Source organism: Elephantulus edwardii, unplaced genomic scaffold, assembly GCF_000299155.1.
Source record: "Elephantulus edwardii isolate Elephantulus edwardi_28Jun2011 unplaced genomic scaffold, EleEdw1.0 scaffold00063, whole genome shotgun sequence".
NCBI classification, from domain to species: Eukaryota; Metazoa; Chordata; class Mammalia; order Macroscelidea; family Macroscelididae; genus Elephantulus; species Elephantulus edwardii.
The window spans coordinates 13464353-13480183 of record NW_006399813.1 but is presented as its reverse complement, the minus strand read 5'-3'; the positions used below and the strand labels follow the sequence as shown (position 1 = coordinate 13480183).

Below are 15831 nucleotides of genomic sequence, written 5' to 3'. Positions count from 1 at the left end.
CAAAGACTGACACAATGGGTCTGAAGATCATGAGGGTGGTGCAGGGTAGGACAAGGTTCAGGTCTGTTGGTTTAGGGTCACTAGGAGTGACAGTCAACTAGATGGCACCTAACAACCACTTTACCAATCATGATATCATTTTCCAGTGATAGCTTCCTCTTGATGAGGCATCCAAAGTTAAGTGAATCAAATCTCTGACAGTATTTGGTGATCCATAGGGTCACTGACTGATTTTTAGGCTAAGATTCCCAGATTTGTCTTCCGGGCTTGTTTTAGTCTGGAAGTTCCACAGATATTTGTCTATCACAGATCAGCCTGCTGATATTTGAAGTATCAGTGGTGTAGCTTTTAGAATCATAGCCAGTATACAAAAAAAACTATCATCACTTCAGTTCATCTGTCTTATCAATTCAGACATTTGTGTTATTAACATTCTTAAAGGGTAACAACACAGTGGATAAAATGTTCATCTGGGCTGGCCACACACAGAATTCAAGGCCCAAAAAAAAGTGGGGGGAAATGTGCGTAGGTATCATAAAGACATTGCTTTCAAAATACTGCCATTTCAGACTGCCCTCAAATGAAATGAGGAAAGAAAAAATAGACACTGTAATTATTTTCAAAAATAAGCAAAATGCAATGGTTGCTGGTGGTAATAATAATGTCATTCTCTTTCTCTCTGAATTGGCGTCAGAACTCTGACGAATCAGCTTTGACAGGCTGTTTCAACTGTCTCTTATTTATCATCATTCTGATCCACTTTCCCAATCAGAGATGATACCTTTTAAGGCTAGGCACTGGGAAGGAAAACTGATAAGGGTGGGGTCTGGGCATGAATGAAAGAAATTCACAGCACCATCCAACACATCCATGCCAATACAACACTTACAGAAACAAAGCAAAAACCTCATCCTCTGCCCGGGAAACACAATGCCCTGGTCAGCATTTTTCCCTTTAATGCAGTAAGAGCCGCCCGGATGCTGCTGCTTATTCAAAAATCCCATGGTAATTGAATGAACTCTTGAGTGCACATTAGAGATTAATATTTTAAGAGCTGGAATTTTACAGAGGCAATCTAAGGATGACATTTAACGTGTGTCACACAAGACAGAGTCTGCCGTAGACTAAAATTGCCATGCCTCATGCAATAAAACCATAGATACCCAAGATGTCAGTTGTAGACTTAGATTCTAGCATGGGGGTGGGGGAAAGGCAACAAGAGTCATTTCCCAAGGGCTGGGGAAAGAAGTGAACAATGCTGATGGCATTTTATTCCTCCCTAGGCTTCCTCTCAAGAGGGATCAAGAATAAAGATGTTTTATGGGTTAGAGAGTAGTAACTCCACCTTTGACCGTATTTTAAAGCACAGAAGAGGAGAGCTAATTACTTTCCAGGTACAGGAGGCTTATATGGCTGCAGAGAGATGCCAGGTCATGAGTCTAGGGAAGAATATAGGCACCTGGATCTAAGTGAAGAAATTACTACTCTATCTCACTTCTTTCCTCCACCTGCCCTGTTCCCACTTTGACTCAGTCCTGTCTTCCAAGGCTACAACTGGCAAGACTGCAGATAAGAAATGTGCAAGAAGGGTTCCCAAGTGCATGGAGTGAATGGAGGCCAAAGAGCTAAAGATATTCCCTCCAAACTTTCACATGCCTGTGGAACTTCAGTTCCTCAGACTCCATCCACTGGCTCTGGTCGTTTAGCAAGGAGTTGCATTGCCAACTCACACAGTTCAAACTCACAAGTGAGTCCATGGGATAAAGGTGGGCATTTCTTCCTGTGTAACTTACTGACTCAGGAAACCAGCTGAAGGGTCAGCTATGAGTAGGTTCGAAGTCTATGGTATATAACAAAACACCTTTCACTAGCAAGAATCAAAGGTCAAGTAGAAAGCAATTTTGCGCATCTGAGGTTCCAAGGCCATCAATTTCTCTGACAAGAAAGAGAATTACATGAAGTGATCATATGTCCAAAGACAAACTCGAGGGCAAGAAGGTGCTGGCTCAGAGATCACTATCCTTTTCTTAGGTGGTACAGATTAATCCACCACCCTGGGAGGTTCTTTTGACAGCTCAATGAAGATATCCTTTTAGGAGTCCCTGATCAAGGTTCTGTCTCTACCACCTGCCCACCAATTTGTCATAGTGTTAACAGCTTGTATGTTGTTGTGATCCTAGAAGATATTACCACCCAAGGAGGAGAGGGTTTAGGGGGAACCTCCAGACTGAAAAAGCAAAACCAACAAACGAACCAAAAAGCAATCACAACAACAAAAACAAAAGAAAACCCTTAGGAGGTTTAGAATCTAAAGGCTTAGAATCCTTTTTTTTAAACAAAATTAACCCATGAAAACTCTGTGGGTCACAACGGACTATTGTCTGGTATCATGGTGAAGGTGAGACTCATCAGTTAGGAGACAGTCAAAATACCCAGTAAGCACAATTGACTCAAATATTCCAGTGAGCCTGAAGATGACACAGGCCTGGAAGAGTATCATTCTATTGTACATGTGATTGCCACCTGTCAGAATCAACTTGGTGGCAGGATGGCAACTAACAACAGGACGGCCAAGGCTAGAGGATAGGAAGCGTCCCTCAAAATCATCCTCTGTTCATCTAGAGCAAGTCTCTGTAACCTCCCATTAGAGAGAGGGGTGGATGCCAGGCTACAGAGACCACGGGTATCACAATACAGCTGTGGGCTTTATTCAATTCAGAGCCCAGAGTTCAACTGTAGAGCCCAACATTCTAGGCCTATGGAGTAAACATCACTTCTGTGACCATTTTCTGGTGTGTTATGTTCATAACAGACCTCTGAGGCCTTAGTTTTGACTTAAGTGCCTTTAGTAAGCTCTGAGCATCCTGGTACTGCAATTCTCAGTCACTTATGTTCAGTGTTCTAACACATCAGTGAGAACTGCTCAGGGAAAATGGAAATCTGCACATAGCAGCAGACATCAAGGGTGACTCCCAGGCCAGCGTTCCATAAAGTATTCCCTTGTCTGACACTCTTCCTGCTGCTTGTGCTAACTCACACTATCACAGTTCCCTGGGGGATGTGACCCTCCCCGAATCTCCAGCTCTTGCATATGAGGGGTGGCTCTGGCACAGCTGCAGGATCCTTAGTAACCGCAAGGGAATCCCCAATTCCCAGGTGCTACTCTCCTAGTAGGGAGCTCTGGTGGCTTAGTGGTAAGGGCTGTGAAGCTGAAGATAGGTGGTTCAAATCTACTAGCTGCTCTGTAGGAAAGATGGTTGATCTCTTCATGTGCAATTAACTACCTCTGAACATCCACTGGAGAGTAAACTATGAGTCAGATTCCACTTGATGGTGTGTAATAAGAACAACAATCACAACAACCACCACCCTGCTACTGGCAGCTGTTGTTGCTGCTGTTGTTTGCCATTGAGTTGAACAACTCATGAACAACAGATACCTTGTCCTATTCTGTGCCATCGTCACTATGTCACAGTCTGCCCTGTTCAAGTCCACTCTTACAGTCACTGTGTCAAGGCATGTCCTTGAGGGTCTTCCTCTTTCACCGACCATCTGCTTTTCCAGTATACTGTCTTTTCCCAAGGAATGCTCCCCTCCTGACAGCATGCTCACAGTGAGTTTCACCATCCTTGCCTCTAAATAGCATTCTGACTGTGCTTTCTCCAGGTCAGATTTGTTACATTAGCAGTCCATGATAAATTCAATACTCGCTGTCAACACCAAAATTCAAAGATTCTGATTCTTCTTGTTGTTGCTGTTGTTATATGTCATTAAGTTGACTGTGAGTCATAATGACCCTGTGTACAATAGTTCTTAATCTTTTCCTATCCTGAGCCAATCTCACTGTCTTCAACACACCCTGCTGCTATTATCCCAGTCACTGTGTCGATCCATTTCATTCTGGGCCTTCCTCTCTTGTGTTGTCCCTCCATCTTTCCTAACATGATGCTCTTCTCCAAGGTCTGGTCCCTTCTGGCAACATGCCCAGAGTATGTCAGATGGAGCTTCAAAATCCTTGCTTACAAAGAACAACTTGGTTTCGTTCTCTCCAAGACAGGTTTGTTTGTTCTCTTGGCACTCCATGGTATAATACTCTTCTCCAACATCACAACTCAAAGGCATCAATTCTTCTTCTGTCATCCTTAGTCATTGTCCAGCTCTCTAATGTATAACAAGTAATTGCAAAGACCTCGGTCTGGATCATGCATATCATAGTCTCTAGACTAATATCATTGCTCTTCAGTACTTTGGAGAGATCCCTGACAGAAGACTTCTGTAATGCAATTAGTCTTTTAATTTCTTGACTGCTGGTGCCAAGAGTGTTGATTGTGGAGTCAAGTAAACTGAAGGTGTTAACAATCTCAGTCTCTCCACCATCTATTATGATGCTGCCAACTGGACTAGTGGCAAGAATCTTTATCTTCTTGATGATGAGCTTCAATCCATATTGAAGACTACAGTCCTTGACTTTCTGCAGCAGGCACTTCAGGTCCTCCTCAGTTTCAGCAAGCAAGGTTGTATCATCTGCATAACACAGGTTGTTGATGAATCTTCCTCCAATCCTGATGGTACCTTCCTCTACATAAATAAAGTCCAGCCTCCTGAATCATCTGTTTCCCATATATATTGAAAAGGTATGGGGACAGGCTGCACCCCTAATGCATTCCTTTTCTGATTTTGAACCAGTGTTTCCTTGTTTTGTTCTGCTGACTGCCTCCTGGTCCAAGCATAGGTATTACATGAGCACAATCAAGTGTTCTGGGATTCCCATTCTTCTCAAGGCGAGCCACAATTTGTTGTGATCCACACAGGCAAATATGTTTGCACAGTCAATGAAACACAGATATACATTCTTCTGGTACTCTCTGCTTTCAGCCAAGATCCATCTGACATAGACTATGATGTTCCTAGTGCCACAGCCTCTTCTTAGGTATTCCTTATTCATTGTCCAACTTTCAGATGTATAGGGAGTAACTGAAAATATCAAGGTGAGTATTAGGCACACCTTAGTCTTTAAACTGACACCCTTGCTCTTTAGCACTTTTAAAGCAGTCCTTGTCATGCTCTACAATATTCTTTATGGTGTTAAAATACACATAATATAAAATTTACCTGTAATAGGCTTAATTGTGGTCCACCCTCAAAAATGCATATATGTAGTGATATCATATGGAAGCTATATAATGATCCCCTATGACCTGATAAACCAAATAGTTGCAAAAGAATTGCAGGTGGAAAAATGTAATGTCCCTTAATTCCATCTTATCTTTTCTCCTTTGGTTTTAGTGAATTCACTTCCCTTGTCTTTATTCTAACCGTACAGTATTATTTCTCAAGCTGCATCAACATATTCTAATTCTCTACTTAGTTCTAAAAATATCTTTGACATCCCAGTTCTCTATCAGTGTTCCCACTGGAGATCTCTGGGGGACATCATCAAAGCTAAAGCTGTAGTATGGATTCAGGGTTCATCTACCAATTAGTCATCTGGTCAACTGCACAAAGGAGAGATAAATATTTATTTATCTTAGTTCATAGTAAGTGCTCAAGAAAATGTCCTTAACTCATCAGAAGAAAAGAAGGGGAGGCAAACTATATTAAGAGATATTAGTGAAGAATGTGACTGGACACACACACAAAAACCAACAAAAAGAATAATGGGGTGAGGAGGAAATGACACAGGACCATCAAAACCAATCTCCTTTATACATTTTCACTCAGCTATAGAATTGAGGAAGTTTTCCTGGTGCCCCTTTTTCTATCTTCATACCCATTTTCCCATCAATTATCCTGCACCTCACTCCATTCAGTTACCACCAGAGCTATTCAAACCACCTAGCAGCTTGGATGGAGAAAAGATCCAACAATCTATTCCAATAAAGGTTAAATACTTCAGTGTCATTGAGTCCAAACCAATTCACAGTTGACCCTTAAGTGGGTTTTCAGAGAGGGTCAGTTACACAGGAAGAGACTATCTTTTTTCCAAGGAGTAGCTGCTGGATTTGAACACCTGTCTTTGAGTTTGTAGCACAACTCTTTACCCTCTAGGCCATCAGAACTCCATCTAACAAAGATTAGTTTAGAATCCCCTATCTGTCCTACAGTCTTCATGTGTCAAAATCAACTCAACACCACCCAGCAACATCTATATCTATGCCCACAATAAAATTTCTAGAAGACATATGCACCAGAAAAGAAACAAAAATGAAGAGAAAGCAAAGCATCTTTCTCCAAAGCTTTAAGGTTGTTGCAGTCACAACAGATTTCTCCACTCTTCCTTACTCTCCTATTTTGTAATGAGATTTTAAAAACTTCTATAAAACATTCATTTCTTTATGAGAATCAGGTTCCTTAATTAGTTTGACAAGTAAAAGCTCCAAAATCAACAAGTCATATTAGAAAAAAAGATATATTACTCCTAAATATCTTGTATAATTAGTATATTATCTGTGCTATTAATATATGTTCCACTAAATGGTGCTCTAGAAAGAGTAGCGAATTCTCTACTAAGTGCTCTACAGGTACCTGAACTTGAACTGGCATACTGCATGATACGTGTGAACTGTAATGCTGTAATGAAGGCTTCATCAGCACCTGCAATTTAAGAATTCTGTGGTAGTAGGTAACATAGGACGCAAGTAACGCCACAGTTAATTTCAGCCACATTCACACATTCATTTCCTAATTAAATTCCTATGAGCATCTACTATATAGCTGATACTTGGCAAAATGCTGAAGATACACATATTCAATGAGGTCTCCATAAAGATTTCATGGTATTGAACAACCCCTGTTTACTCTCTCTAAGTGCATCTTCATTAAAGATTCATTGAGTTGTCTGACTTTAGGTGGCAGGCACTATTCTGGGCAAAATGAAGAATACAAAGATGAGAGAGGCAGGTTGCTATGTGGTGTCAAGTTAGAATCAAATCACGGCTAGTCCTCCAGTGGGTTTGTAGAGGCAGTAAAAACACATGGGAGGAGAAGTGCCCATCTTTCTCCCATGGAGCTGCTGGTGGATTCAAACTGCATGCTTTTAGGTTGGTAGAGCAGCTCCTTACCACTAGACCCCCAGAGCTCCACTTTTGGTGAGTTTATAAAATGACTACTCAAATCACGGTAAGGCAAATTGTAGTGGGGCAACGTATTCATTTGCATTTTCTACACATCTGTCATTCTGTTGTACTGTGGTGGTTTATATGTTGCTGTGATGTTGGAAACTATGGCACAGGTATTTTAAATATCAGAAAGTTTGCCATGGTGTACAGGTTTCAGCAGGACCTCCAGACTATGACACATCAGGAAGGCAGCTATATCTGTCTATTTTAAAAAATGGCCAGTGAAAACTTTAAAAATACAGTGGAATACTGTCCACTTTGTTGTTCATTGCCATTGAATCTATTCCTACTCATGATGTTGTTTGTTGTTATATGCCATCAAGTTACTTGTGACTCATAGCGACCTTATGTGCAATAGTCCTGACACCTGCTTTATCCTGTGCCAAACTTATTGTCTCTGACACCCCTAGCCTCATTAATCCCAGTAACTGAATCATTCCACCTCATCAATGGTCATTCTCTCATTCTCTGTTCTTCCACCCTTCCAAGCACGATGTTCCTCTCCAAGGACTGGTCCCTCCTTGCACCATTACTCACAGAGATCTTATTAACAACAAATCTGAACCTTGCCCTATCCTATGCCATCCTCACAATTTCTGATGTGCATGAGTCCATTGTTACAGTTACTGCATAATCCATCTTCTTGAATGTCTTTCTCTTTTTCTCTGACCCACCAACTTTCCCTGAATGATGTATTTTTCCAAGGAGTAGCCTCTCCTGGCAACATGCCTGAAGTATGGGAGACAAAGTTTCACCATTCTTGCCTCTAAGGAGCATGCTAGTTGCACTTCCTCCTGTTCTCTCAGCTATTCATGATATCTTCAGTACTCTTCTCCAATACCACAATTCAAAGGCATCAATTTTCTTCTGTCATCCTTAGTCGTTATCCAACTTTCAGGTACACAGGAATCAACTGAAAAGACTTCATGGCTAGGATTAGTGTAACTCAGTCTTTACAATGATATCATTACTCTTTAGAACTTTGGAGAGGTCTTGAGAGCAGTTTCTACCAATGTGGCACATCTTTTCATTTCTTACTTTCTGTTACCCTAAGTGTTGACTGTGGATCCAAGTAAAATTAAATGATTGAACGATTCCCCATTTCTCCAACTATCCTAATTGTTGTCGATTGGTCAAGTGGTGAGGATTTTTGTTGATGTTTTATTTTCTTGGATCTTCTGCAGCAGGTGTTAGAAGTCCTTTTCACTTTCTGCAAGTAAGATTGTGTCACCTGCAGAATGCAGGTTGTTGATGAATATTCCTTCAGTACTGATGCTCCATTCTTCTCAACATAGTCTAGCTTCTCAACTTACTCACTCATACCTGTTGAATAGGCATAGAGAAAGAATACAGCCCTGATATATACCTTGCTGATTTTAAACTGCACAAAGTTTCATTGTCTGTCAATATAACAGTTTCTTGGTCTATGTATAGGTTTGGCATGAGCAAAAGTCTGAGCTACCTATATTGTTAATATAGTACTGGAAAATGAGCCCTTCAGGCTGCATGGCATTCTAAGTCCACCAAGGGAAGAGTTATTTCCTCAAAGTAGAGTCAACCTTGATAGCATGGGTAATTACACAACAAACTAGACTAGAATGACTAACTGAAAAGGAATGAAATCACAATCATCATTATATGAATATTTTAAAATACATGAAGGACTACTCTGTCTGCCTCCAGGAGCCAGGGGAGCAGGCAATCCAGGCTTGGCCTAGGTTTTAAGGCAGCAGAAGGCTTCAAGCCCAAAAGGGGACGAGGGGAGAGACGGCAGCTGTGTTCTCCCAGGTTTGCACCACCCAGGGGTGCTATCACCCAGCTGCCAGAGAGAGCATGGTGCTCTGCCTCCAGGAGCCAGGCAAGCCTGGAGAAAGGATAAAAGGCACCCAAGCGTCGAGGACTCTCCTTCATAGAGTTGACGGCACTTAACAACAATAATATCAACATAGAGAGAGAGATCAGCTGGCCCAGTGGACAGAAAGCGATGCTACCAAGCCAAAGGTGGGTGACTTTTAACCCGTGGCCCTCAGGCCTGTCTTTCATTGTTTTTGCTCAGACATTCCTCTAGGTCATATAGCCCTGATGTACAAGTTGCTGTACCGCGGTCACTTGTGGCTGCTGTGAGGCTGAACACTGGGACACTGGTGTGCCAGATGCATTAATGGTTGGCTACCCAATGCAGACAGAGAGCAGGGTGGAGCTCCCAGACTAAAACAAGCTTGGAAGGAGGAGTGGCATCCACTTCCATAATAGCTTGCCTCAAAAAACCCTATGAACCTGGAGAGAGGATGAAAGGCACCCAAGCATGGAGGACTCTCCTTCATAGGGTTGCTATGAGTCGCCTGCAACTCGACGGCACTTAACAACAACAATCCTGAAGTACAGCATTGTCAGTGATAGGATAATATATCCACGTGGATATTTTTTTTTAAAGTCAGATAACATGAATGTTATTCAAATTTATGCAACAACCACTACTGGCAAAGATAAAGAAATTGCACATTTCTATCGAGTTATGTTCAGAAATTCATCAAATATTGATGCATTGATGATTTCTTTCTAGCGACTGGAATGGAAAAGGTAGAAATGAAAATGTGGAGTTGGGAAATATGATGTTCATAATACAATAGTACATAGGGGATCACATGACAAAATTTTTCAAAATAAACGGAGTTACTAGAAACACCTTTTCTCAAAAGTGAAACAGTATCTACACACATGGATATCATCTGTCAGAATATGCAGGAATCAAATAGAGTAAAACTGTGAAAATACATGGAGAAGCTTAATATCATCAGTGCAGACAACTTCAGGGGCCGACTGTGAAACAGACCATTTCTTAAACTTTCTCAGTTTAAACCAAAGCTGAAGATAGTAAAACAAATCAACAAGAAGCAAAGAACAATATTGAGTATATTTCACCTGATATTAGAGAACATCCCAAGCAAAGACCTGATATATTAGATAACTTACCAAAGAAGACTACATAAGTTTTAAGTTATCAGACATGAGAAAACTAAAGTGTCTTTCAAAAGAAAGAAAAGATCAAAATGTCTGGAGAGTCTGAAACTGGCTCTAAAACACAGAGGCGCTAAAATATAGGAACAATTAAGAAAAGAGTTGAACAGAACATTTCAAAAGGTGGCTCAAGAGAGAAAGCAAAGTAGTGTGATGTAATGTGCAAAGAACTGAAATTATAAAAGTAAATGTGAAGAATACATTCAGTCTTTCTCAAGAGAAAAGAACTGAAGAAAAGATTCAAGCTTCAAATTGCAAGACGGATGTATTCTATGAGCAAAATAATGATGCAAGAAGTGGTAGAAAATTATAGAAGTGATGCACAAAATCACAGTAACAAAAAAAAATTGGTTGACATCAACCATTTTAGGAGGCCAAATAAGATCAAGTATCAATGGAACTGAAGGAATCAGTTAAAGATACTTTGTAGACAATAGCAAAACGCAAGGCTTCAGGAATTGATGGAATACTAATAAACCAATTTATACAAACAGATGTAACATTGGAAGAGCTCACTCATCTTTTCCAAGAAATTTGGAAAATAGCTATTTGGCCAACAGACTGTAAGAGATCTATATTTATGCTCATTAAAAAAAAAATCCAACACAATGTAGAAATCCACAAACACTATCATTAGTATCACATGCCTGCAAAATCTTGCTGAAGACAATTCACCCTCACAGTAATTGCCTTTGAGCTGTGGTGCTGGAGAAGAGTACTGAATATACCATGGACTGCTAGGAGAACATGCAAGTTCATCCTGGAGAAAGCGAAGCCAGGCTGCTCCTTGGAGGTAAGGAATCCGAAGCTTCGTCTGATGTACTTTGGACATGTTGTGAGGTGGAATCAGTTGTTAGAGAGGGAAGTCATGCTTGGGAGGGTGGCGTGACAGCACAAGGGAGGCAGACCTTCGATGAGATGGATTGATTCAGTCACTGGGGTAATGGGGATAGGTGTGCTGGAGACAATAAGATTGGCAAGGGATAGAGAAGGGCTTAGGGTTGTTGTATATAAGGTCACTGTGAGTTGCAGGCAACTCAAATACACATAACAACAACAACAGTAACAAAAACAATATCTTGATTGATGATTTTTCTGTAATCTCCCTTCTCTGCTCTTTCTAATCTGTGGGTAAGTATTCTGAAGAGGGTTACTAACCAAGAAGCCTGATCCTTCCCACAGGGAATGACTTCCCACGGCAAACATGCCTCTAAACAATCACACTGGGAAAACCACCCAAGAATGCTAAATACGATAAACACATATTGTCTTTAAATAAAATGAACCTTTGACCCAGAAGAAATAAGATACATTTTCTTCTGTTGTCTGTTCTTCATAATCACCATTCTAAAATGAAATAAGCAAAGAAATAAAAGAATATCATCAAGAGCTAAACAATAACTTAGAAATGGAGCCCTGAGGACTGTACAAAGAGAGAACCAGAAGCCCACATGTCTCAGCATTTGGTTTTCAAAGGACTCTAAGAGTTTTAAGGGAGAGAGAAACTATAGAGTAGCAGAATTATCACATGGCCAAAGTAAGAAAAACAAATCTGAGATCCCAGGGCACAAGGATCTTCGACAGGTCTTAGTCAACCAGAGCTGCCATATAGCCTATGACTACCACCTTCTCAAAAGGATTATTCCCAGTTTATTTCAGGCTGATATAGTTCTCAAATTCACTAGAAACTTTTCAGGGAAGGAAATGCCATAATTTTCCAAATTAAATAATTATAGAGTAAGATGCACTATAATTATTTCGCAATTCCATAAACTAACCTTGATTTTCCCAGATAGCATCAATCACTAGGTGCCTGGGAAGAGACACCACATTCATAGAAGTTGTTCTGCAGAAGTGCCAACATAGCATTACAACTATTAAAATCCTGGGTCAAACACAGATAGAGTAGGTCTAGGTCTTTAAATCTAGGTCTCTGTCTCTGACCTGTGGCCACCAAGACATCAAGAAGTTTGCAGGTCTAGCCATTTTTATGGAGAGTAGTATTGGAAAGACTTGGATTTAGAGGCAAGACACACATATGCCAAAATGTTCCCCTTACTATTTAATCATCAGTGTGACTTTGCAAAGTGAATTAAGATCTCTATATAATAAATGCTGAATAATGTATGCTGAAAGGAATTAAAAGCTAGCTCTATTACTAAATTGTGCATCACAACAATTTTTAACGGCAAACTTCTCCTTAAGCACTTGTAATCCACTATTTATTCAACAGACAGTAGCAAATGCCTACTAAGAATTAAAAGAAGAGAGCAGAAGTATACAAGTCAGATACAAGCCAGATTCAGAAGAGGCTGAGGCACCAGGGATATCACTGTCAGCAGATGGATCATGAGTGAAAGCTGAGAACATCAGAGAATGTCTATTTGTGTTTTACTGACTATGCAAAGGTATTTGACTATGTAGATTATTACAAATTTTGTCTAACAAGAAGAATAGGAATCCTAAAAGACTTAATTGTCCTCATGTGAAACCTACACTTAGACTAAGGACCTGCTATCTGAGCATACCTAGAGAACACTGCGTGGCTTAAAACTGAGAAAGGTGTGTGTCGAGGTTGTATCCTTTCTCCATACCTATTCAATCTATATGCTGAGCAAATCATTTGGGAAGTTAGACCCCATGAAAGAAGGTAGCATCAAAACTGGAGGAAAACTCATGAACAACCTGCATTATACAGATGAAGGAAACTTGCTTGCTGAAAGTGAAGAGGCCTAGAAACACTTGTTGCAGAAGATCAAAGTAATCAATATGGATTATATCTCAACATCTAGAAAACAAAAATCCTCACCATTTGGTCAATAGCCATCATGATAGATGAAGAAAAGACTGAAGTTGTCAACAATTTAATGTTATTTGTATCCACAATTAATACCTTTAGAGCTCAGCGTCAAGAAATAAAAAGATGTATTGCATTGGGAAAGTCAGCTCCCAAGAACCTTTCCAAAGTGCTAAGAAGCAATGATGCCAGGGGTACCTGATTCTAGCCATGGTCTTTTCAATTACTTGCTACGCATCTGAAAGTTGGACAATAAGGATGGCAGGAGAATAAATATATTTGATTTGTGGTGTTGGAATAGAGTACTGGACATCTTATGGACTTCTCAAAGAATAAACAAACAAACATGTCTTGGAGTGCAACCAGGGTTCTCCCTGGAGACAAGGTTGTTAGAAGGGGCCATTCTTGGAAAAAGACACTATGCTTGGAAAGGACAGTGACTGTAGCAATGAGCTCAAGTGTATCAGAGATGATGAGAAGAGCACAGGATAGGACAGGGTTCAGATCTGTTGTTCACAGGCTTATTATGAGGCATACTCACCTACATCATCATACTTTACTACAACATCAGCTAACAACAATATGGTTCAGACATTACTTTATTTGAAATTGTGAATAGAATATGCAAGTTCCTGCCTGACATTAAGCTTTCTGTGGACGAAGACAGAGAAACAAACAGATAAATAGGTGATATACTTTTAGATTAATAAATGCTATGAAAAATACAGCTATCTAAGGGGTTAGATTCTGACCAGATAGTTTAGAATCTCGTTATAGCTACCATTTCACTATTTACTTTCACTCAGTACTGTCTCTTTTCTAAAATTAATCTATTTCTGAACTAGATTGTCAACTTCTTAGACAGGATTCAGGCCATCAAAGCCTTTATTCCCATGGAACATCAATTAGAGTGTAGGTACCTAGCAAATGTTTGCTAAATATTTATCAATGGATTAAAAATTAAATGATGAAATTAGATTTCATCAAATTTAACTGTTGGTTGCAATTGAGTTGGAGCCAGTATATGGTGACTCTATATTCAACAGAAATCCTGTTCCTGTAACATTTTCATGGCCGCTGATACACTCAAGCCCCTTGTTCCAGTCACTGCATATTTCACATTCTCACAAACCTAAAAGATTAATCTTCTGCCAGTCTATAAGACAATAATCTGTTGGGAATCATAGAGTTTACAACGGCTAAGTTTTATAAGTGGACTGTAAAGTCTTCCTAGTCTGTCTGAGTCTGGAAGCTCTACAGAAACCTGCCCACCATCATGATCCTCTGGTATTTGAAATACTGGTGCTATAGATGTTATCCTCTTGGCAACATGCAAGCTCCCACAGTAAGACAAACTTACAAAGTCTAATTTCATGTGTTAACCTGATACAGTTTTGAGTGTTGTAATTAATATTCTAGAATAAAATGTGGATGAATGGTTGACCGAAAAGTTAATCTGCCATGTTGACTTTCAGTCAAATCACACTAAAAACAAAACAAAACAAAAATCATCACAGAAAGCCCTAGACTCAAAAGAAATAAAATAATTCGCTGAGATATGTGTTAAGTTAAATAAATATATGTATTTCTTTTTGTTTGTTTTAAAAAAAGGCTCTACAATAGATGCAGCCTTCAGTATGAATTGCATCACAATGTCAAGAAAACAAAGATTCTTACCACTGGCAACATCATGATGGATGGAGAGGAGACTGAACTGTTGAGAGCTTCATCTTGCTTGGATCCACAATTAATACCCTTGGTACCAGCAGTCAGGAAATAAGAAGACACATTGCACTGGGGAAATCTGCTGTTAGGGACCTCTCTAAACTACTAAGTAATGATTTCAGTTTGAAGACTAAGGTGCATCTGATTCAGGCCATGGTTTATTCGATCACTTGCTTTGCATGTGAGGGCTGGACTAGAAAAAAGGATGGCAGAAGAATTGATTCCTTTGAAACTGTGGTGTTGGAGAAGAGCAATGAACATCCCATGGACAGCCAAAAGAACAAACAAATATGTCTTGAAGAGGGTGCTTTGCCTCAGATATTTTGGGCATGTTGCTAGGATGGTAGCTACTCCTTAGAGAAGGACATGATGCTAGGAAGGGTGGAGGATCAGTGAAGAAGAGGAAGACCCTAGGCCAAGTGACTTGATCCAGTGACTGCTGCAATGGGCTCTAGTGTGTCAGGAAGTGTGAGAATGGCCCAGCATTCAGATAGTTTGTTCATAGGGTCGCTATGAGTTGTACTCATCTCAAGAGCATCTAACAACATTGTTGTTATTACGCTGTAGTATTTGTGGTGATCATGAGTTAGAAAAAACAATTTCAACTCATTGTAAGTAAAAAACTTAATATAAAGCACAAAGGAAACTTTAAAGGGAACTGAATGTAAATGAAAAGAAATGTAATAATATAAGAAATAGAATGGTGCACATTAAGAAGTATATGAGCAGTACCATTGAATTGCACGTGTAGCAACTATTAATTGCTTTATGTTTGTTTTTATATATATTGTCACCAAAAATAAATTAATAAAATATTTTAAAATTAAATTAGGAAAAAGAATAAATGGAATCTCTTTATTATTTCCAGGCCAGGACCTCATCCTTGGGACTAAACTGACCCCAGACGTGCCCCACTCCTTCCATTTCAGTTTCCTTAGCCACCTACTCCAGGATGCCTAATCATAGCCCATGCCAGCTACCTAAGGTCAACCTCAGCACAAACCCAGCACGAGTGATAACTGGTGTTTCTGAATAAATCAACAACTTCTCTCTTATTTTGGAAGTATCAGGAAAAGGGCAGAGACTATTTACTCCTTTGTAAATGAATGCACTTTGTTTTTACTTCCTCATTTTGGCATAACATGTAAGTTCTTTCAACTAGAAGCCCCTCAA

At 39.8% G+C, this 15831-nt stretch overlaps 1 protein-coding gene across 1 annotated transcript in view; it reads right to left on the bottom strand.

Annotated features, from left to right (window-relative positions):
* Positions 1 to 15831, bottom strand: part of HHAT (hedgehog acyltransferase) — a 569769-nt gene that overhangs the window by 181642 nt on the left and 372296 nt on the right. The gene's annotated exons all lie outside the window — the stretch shown is intronic.